We start from the raw sequence: 7535 nt of genomic DNA, 5'->3' as shown, positions 1-7535 counted from the left end.
AAAATCATATGTTGAGGACCTACTTCTTGGTACCTTAAAATGGAAACTTGTTTGGAAATAAGGTTATTAGGCAAATTACATGGAGGCCATACTGGACTATGTTGGATCCTTAATCCAGTATGACAGGTGTCCTTATAAAAAGAAGAAACTTGGACACAGACAGGAAGATCAAAAGAGAGAATATCATGGATTACTAGCAAGCTACTGCCAAAAGCCAGGAAAGAATCATGGAAGAAATTCTTCCTTATAGGCTCAAAGAAAGCATGATCATGTTGACATCTTGATTTCTGACTTCTAGCCTCCACAACTGCAAGAAATAAATTTTTCTTGTTTAAGTCACCCAGTTTCTGAAACTTTATTACAGAAGTCCTAGAAAATTAAGACATTGGTGTTTCTGACTCCTTAACTAGGCTGAAAATGCCTGCATCTTATCCAACTTTGTATTCTCTACATGGCCTAGTAAAGTACTGTACATGTATAGGCCCTAAAAAATTCTGTAAAAGAAAGAAGGTAATAGCCCTTTTTACAAAGATGACACCAAAAGCAAAGAAGGAACCCCTTATCCCTCTCAAAACCAAAAGCAAAGCAAAGGTTTTGAAAGCCAAGAAGGCAGTACTGAAAAGCATCCATAGCCACAAAGAAAAGATCTGCACTTAACCCACATTCTGCCAGCCCAAGATGCTGCATCTCAGAAGACAACCCAAATATCCTTGGAAGAGGTGCCCCAGGAGAAACAAGCTTGACTACTATGCCATCATCAAGTTCCCCCTGGCCACTGAATCAGCCATGAAGAAGATTGATGACAATAACACGCTTGTGTTCATTGTGAATGTGAAGGCCAACAATCATAAGATCAAACAGGCAGTGAAGAAGCTTCATGACATTGAAGTGGTCAAGATCAACACTCTAATCAGGCTTGCTGGAGAGAAGAAGGCATATGTTCGACTGGCTCCTGACTATGACACTTTGGATGTTGTCAACAAAAATGAAATCATCTAAACTGAGTTCAGATGACAAATACTAAATTGAAGTTTTTGGGGGTCATAAAAAAATAAAGAAAGAAGGAAATAAAAAAACAGACAGATTTGGTTTGCCAAAGCTGCAAGAATGCAATATACCAGAAATGGGTTGGTTTTTTCAAAGGAGATTTTTAAATTACAAATTCACAGTTCTAAGGCCACGAAGATGTCCAAATTAAAGCATCAATAAGAGGATACTTTCGCTCAAGAAAAGCCAATCACATCCTGGGTTTCCATGTTAGCTGGAAAGATATGTGGCTGGCATCTCTTGGTTCTTTGCTCCCAGGTTGTAGTGCTTTCAGCTTCTTATTACAGTGGCTTTCTATGTAGGTTCTCCAAGCATCTCAAATGTCTGTATCTAGGCATCTGCTATCTGTGTCAGCTCTCAGCTCTTTCTTTCCCTATGAGCTTTTTTTTTTTTTTTTTTTTTTTTTTTTTTTAAGGAAAGACAGAGAGAAGGAAGGAAGGATAGAAGGAAGGAAGGGAGGAAGAAAGGGAAACATCTTTAAACATTTTCTTGTTTTATTGTATTTTGTTTTTTGTTTTTGTTACATGGGCTGGGGCCGGGAATCGAACCGAGGTCCTCCGGCATAGCAGGCAAGCACTTTGCCCGCTGAGCCACCGCGGCCCACCCCCTATGAGCTTTTTTAAGGACTCCAGTAAAAAAATTGAGACCCACCTTGAATGGGTGGAGTCACATTTCCATGAAACAACTTAATCAAAGGATTCCACCCACAATAAGTGTGCACCTGCAAATTGAATTAAAAGACCATGACTTTTCTGGGGTACATAACAGTTTCAAGCCAGCACATTCCATTCTCTGGATGCCAAAAAGACACGTTCATTCCATATACAAAATACATTCACTCCATCACAATATCACAAAAGCCTTAAACCACTTCAGTAACAATACAAATACAATGCAAAGTCAGAAACAGTACAAAATCTCATCAAAGTCAGTTACGAGTATCATCTGTGTTAAGGCAAAATTCCCCTCTGGCTGTGGACCTATAATACTCAGAGCAAGTCATCTGCTGCTAACATACAGAGGAACAGTCATAGGATAAACATTCCCATTGCCATAGGGAGAAATTGAAATTGAAATTAAAACAGGGATCAATGGATCCAAACAGTTCTGGATATGTGCACAGCAAACTCCATTAAATTTTAATATCTGAGCCGCATTCATTCTTGGGGCTTAAGAAAGTGGCAGTCTCACTCTTTCCAAGGGTTTACACAGTGGCCCTTCTCTCTCCTAAAACTGGGGTGAGGGTTTTAATATACTTAAACATTGGGGAGACCAACTTGTTCTCAGCTCCACTCTCTCCAAGCATCAGTACAGCACCTAGACTCTCTGCCATCTCTGGAGCACATACTTAACCCCTTCAGATCAAAACAGTGTTTGCCAAGCTGTCCTGAATCCTCAGAAAATGTGCTCCACCCTCTCTGAGGTCTGAGGCAGCAAAATTCTTCCTGAACACAAAGTGGAAGGCCAGCCCTCTGCTTGTGGGGCAAACTCAACCACTCCAAATGCATGGGTGGATCCACTCTGCTGGCCTGAGATTTCCTGGCTCCAGACCTTAGCTTCCATAGCTCTACCATTGAAGTTATTTTTCTTTCATTATGCTCATTTTCTGTTCCTTTTAGTCCAGACTTTCCATGGTTCAATTATACAAATCTTGCAAAATCTTTTTGGTTTTCTAAGCAGCACACAGGAATCACAATCATCAGATAATAGGGCTTTCCAAGAATCCTTTCTGGATAACTCCATCCCTAATCCTGGTTGTAATGGCTGACTGGTTCTGTGTATGGTTAAATCCTCACATGGAGCAATTTTGTCTCGGGTCTCATTTTCCAAAAGCTCAGAATTTTCCAAACTATCAATTTCTGGTTTCTTTGTACCCAAGAGTTCAGTTCTCATCTTGTCCCTTTCCTGTCACATTTTACTATAAGTTTTAAGAAGAAGCCAGCTGAATGTTTCACATTTAGTTTGGAAATTTCTTCAAGTATCCCAGTTTGTCACTTTCAAATTCTATCTTCCATCTAACACTAAGACTCAATTTTGCAAGATTCTCTACCACTTTAAACCAAGGTTTTTAAACAAGGGTTGCTTTTTTTCCAATTTGCAACAACACATTTATCATTTCTGTCTAAGGCCTCATTGAAGGTATCTTTAGAGTCCATATTACTACCAGAGTCTCTTCAAATCAACCCATCCTTGCTTATTCATATACTCAAAATTTTTCCAGAACCTTCCCCTTATTCATGTAAAAAAGCCATTCTAACATGTTTGGTATTTGCAAATTGTAGCACTTCTCTGGTACCAAAATTTGTTTTGGTTTTCTAAAGCTGCCAGAATGCAATATACCAGAAATAAACTGGTTTTTTCAAAGATAATTTATTAAGTTAAAAATTTACTGTTTTCATTAGAGAAATGCAAATCAAAACCACAATGAGATATCATCTCACACCCACCAGAATGGCCATTATCAACAAAACAGAAAATGACAAGTGCTGGAGAGGATGCGGAGAAAGAGGCACACTTATCCACTGTTGGTGGGAATGTCAAATGGTGCAACCACTGTGGAAGGCAGTTTGGTGGTTCCTCAAAAAACTGAATATAGAATTGCCATATGACCCAGCAATACCATTGCTAGGTATCTACTCAAAGGACTTAAGGGCAAAGACACAAATGGACATTTGCACACCAATGTTTATAGCAGCGTTATTTACAATTGCAAAGAGATGGAAACAGCCAAAATGTCCATCAACAGACAAGTGGCTAAACAAACTGTGGTATATACATACGATGGAATATTATGCAGCTTTAAGACAGAATAAACTTATGAAGCATGTAATAACATGGATGGACCTAGAGAACATTATGCTGAGTGAGTCTAGCCAAAAATTAAAGGACAAATACTGTATGGTTCCACTGATGTGATGGACATTCGAGAATAAACTTGGAATATGTCATTGGTAACAGAGTCCAGCAGGAGTTAGAAACAGGGTAAGATAATGGGTAATTGGAGCTGAAGGGATACAGACTATGCAACAGGACTAGATACAAAAACTCAAAAATGGACAGCACAATAATACCTAATTGTAAAGTAATCATGTTAAAACACTGAATGAAGCTGCATCTGAGGTATAGGTTTTTTTTTTGTTTGTCTGTTTGTTTGTGTCTTTTTTTTTTACTGTTATTATTTTTTTAATTTTTTCTCTATATTGACATTCTATATCTTTTTCTGTTGTTTTGCTAGTTCTTTTCCTAAATTGATGCAAATGTACTAAGAAATGATGATCATGCATCTATGTGATGATGTTAAGAATTACTGATTGCATATGTAGAATGGAATGATTTCTAAATGTTGTGTTAATTTCTTTTTCTTCTTTAATTAATAAAAAAAAATTTACTGTTTTAAGGTCATGAAAATGTCCAAATTAAGGCATCAACAAGAGGATAACTTCACTCAAGAAAGGTCAATCACGTCCAGGGTTTCTATGTTAGCTAGTAAGGCATGTGGCTGGCATGTTCTGGTCCTTTACTTCTGGGTTGTATTGCTTTCAGCTTCGGATTCCAGTGGCTTTCTATGTAGACTCTCCAAGCATCTCCAAATGTCTGTGTCTAGGTATCTGCTCTGTGTCAGCTCTCAGGACTTTCTCTCTCTGTGAGCTCCTTTAAGGACACCAGTAAATGAATTGAGACCCACCTTGAATGGGCAGAGTCACATTTCCATAAAAACAATGTAATCAAAAGATTCCATCCACTAGTGCATTTTCTAATTCAACGTGTATGGTCAGTTTAGTTAATACCATAAGTACATGGAGTCTTGAATAGGGCATGGGATTTTGTTGGTTTGCCCAGGTTAGTGCAATGCCCCAGCAAATCCTAGAGAGATTTTGACAGGAATAAAGAAGTATTTGCAAACCCTCTCAGGGGGATGGGGAGAAAGGCAATAATATTCAACTTCCCCATTTCCAGAATTTCTGATATTCTAGCAAGAAGTGGGGACAACCAAATCAAAAGGCTGAGCTCTCAATCTTGGAGGTTGCCCCTATGAAATTTATTCCTGCAGAAGATAGGCTAAACATACTTAAATTAGGCCTAAGAGTCACCCCCAGAGAACCTCTTTTGTTGCTCAGATGTGGTCTCTGTCTGTAAGCTGACATGGCAAATGAACTCTCTACTGTCCTCCTCTACGTGGGACATGACTCCCAGGGGTGTAAACCTCCCTGGCAATGTAGAACAGATATTCCAGGATGAAATGGGACCCAGTATCAAGGGATTGAGAAAATATTCTTGACCAAAATGGGGAAGATAGATTGAGATAAAATAAAGTTTCAGTGGTTGAGAGATTTCAAACTGTCGAGAGGTTATCCTGGAGGTTATTCTTATGCATTACATAGATAGCCCCTTTTAGTTTATGGTGTATTGGAGTTCTGGAGGGAAGTATGACCTGTAGAGCTATGTTCCAAATAGCCTTGCTTCCTGAAGACAATTGTATAATGACATAACTTTTACAATGTGACTATGTAATTGTGAAAACCTTGTGTCTGATGCTCCTTTTAGCTAGGGTATGTACAGATGAGTAAAAAATATGGATAAAAAATAAACAAATAATAGGGGGAAGCAAGATTAAAATAAATTGGGTAGATGGAAATACTAACGGTCAATGAGAGGGAGGGGTGAGTTATCATATGGTATGTATGACTTTTTTCTTTTTTCTTTTTTACTTCTTTTTCTAGAGTGATGCAAATGTTAAGAAATAACGACCATGGTGATGACTACACAACTGTGTGATGATATTGTGAGCCATTTTTTGTATACCATATGTGGAATGTTTGCATGTTAAGAATGTTTATGTGTTTGTATGTTGTTTTATAAATAAAAATATTTTTTAAAAAAGATTCCACCCACAATAAGTCTGCATCCACAATATTGGATTAAAGGGCATGGCTTTTCTGGGGTAGATAACAGCTTCAAACCAGCACACAAACTATAGAAAAAATGGAAAAGACCCAAGACTAGGGGGGAAAGACTTGTGCTTACATAAATTGAGATGTGACAAACATAATAAAGATTGTTCTAGGTTGATTGTTTTAGGTAAAGATAGAAAAATAATTATCAATAACTAAGAGATACCTTGTTTTTTACCTTGGCACTTTGTATTCTTGCATTCCAGTTTATTGCACTTTACACATATTGTTTTTTTACAAGTTGAAAGTTTGTGGCAACCTTGTATCAAGCAAGTCTATCGGCACCATTTTCCCAACAGTATGTGCTCACTTCATGTCTCTGTGTCACATTTTGGTCATTCTCACAATATTTCAAACTTTTAAAATTATTATTATATCTGTTATGGTTCTCTGTGATCAATGATCTTGAACGTTACTATTGTAATTGCTTTGGGACACCACAAATCTCACCCATATAAGACAGCAAATTTAATTGATAAATGTTGTGTGTGTTCTGACTGCTCCACTGACCAGCCATTACACTGTTTCTCATCCTTTTCTTAGGCCTCTTTATTCTCTGAGATGCAACAATATTGATATTAGACCAATTAATAACCCTACAATGGCTTCAAAGTGTTCAAGTGAAAAGAAGAGTTGTGCATTTTTCACTTTAAATCAAAAGCTAGAAATATTAAACTTAGTGAGGAAGTCATGTTGAAAGCCAAGGTCGGCTGAAATCTAAGCCACTTACACCAATTAGCCAAGTTATGAATGCAAACTATTGAAGGAAACTAAAAATGCTACTCTGGTGAACACATGAATGATGAGAAAGTGAAACAGTCTTATGCTGATATGGAGAAAGTTTTAGAGGTCTGGATAGAAAATCAAACCAGGTACAACATTCCCTTAAACCAAAACCTAATCCAGAGCAGGGCCCTAATTCTTCAATTCTATGAAGGCTGAGGTGAGGAAGCTGTAAAAGAAAAATTTTAAGCTACAGTTTGGTTCATGAGGTTTAAGGCAAGAGGCTGCCTCCCTAAACAACAGATTTTCAATGTAGACAAAATGGCTTTCTATTGGAAATAGATGCCATCTAAGACTTTCATAGCTAGAGAGAAGTCAACGCCTGGCTTCAAATCTTCCAAAGAGAGGCTGACTCTCTTGTTAGTGGCTAACACAGCTGGTGACTTGAAGTTGAAGCCAATGCTCATTTACCATTCTGAAAATCCTAGGGCCCTTAAAATTATGCAAAATCCATTCTGCATGTGTTCTATAAATGGAATAACAAAGACTGTATGATAGCACATCTGTTTACATCATGCTTAACTGAATTTTTTAAACCCACTGTTGAGACCTACTGATCAGAGAAAAAGATCCTTTTCAAAATATACTGTTCATTGACAAAGTAACTGGTCACCCAACAGCTCTGTTGGAGATAAACAATGAGATTCATGGTGTTTTCATGCCTGCTAACACAACATCCATTCTCCACTTCATGGATCAGGGAGTCATTTTGACTTTCAAGTCATATTAAGAAATATATTTTGTAAGGCTATA

General features: G+C 37.7%; 1 pseudogene; it reads left to right on the top strand.

Annotated features, from left to right (window-relative positions):
* Positions 1 to 519: 519 nt before the first annotated feature.
* LOC143670578 (large ribosomal subunit protein uL23 pseudogene) lies at positions 520 to 999 on the top strand (annotated as a pseudogene).
* Positions 1000 to 7535: the final 6536 nt, after the last annotated feature.

The sequence above is a fragment of the Tamandua tetradactyla genome, chromosome X (genome assembly GCF_023851605.1).
Source record: "Tamandua tetradactyla isolate mTamTet1 chromosome X, mTamTet1.pri, whole genome shotgun sequence".
In the NCBI taxonomy this organism is placed as follows: domain Eukaryota; kingdom Metazoa; phylum Chordata; class Mammalia; order Pilosa; family Myrmecophagidae; genus Tamandua; species Tamandua tetradactyla.
The sequence above is the reverse complement of the archived record's forward strand: the minus strand, read 5'-3'. Positions and strand labels throughout refer to the sequence as shown.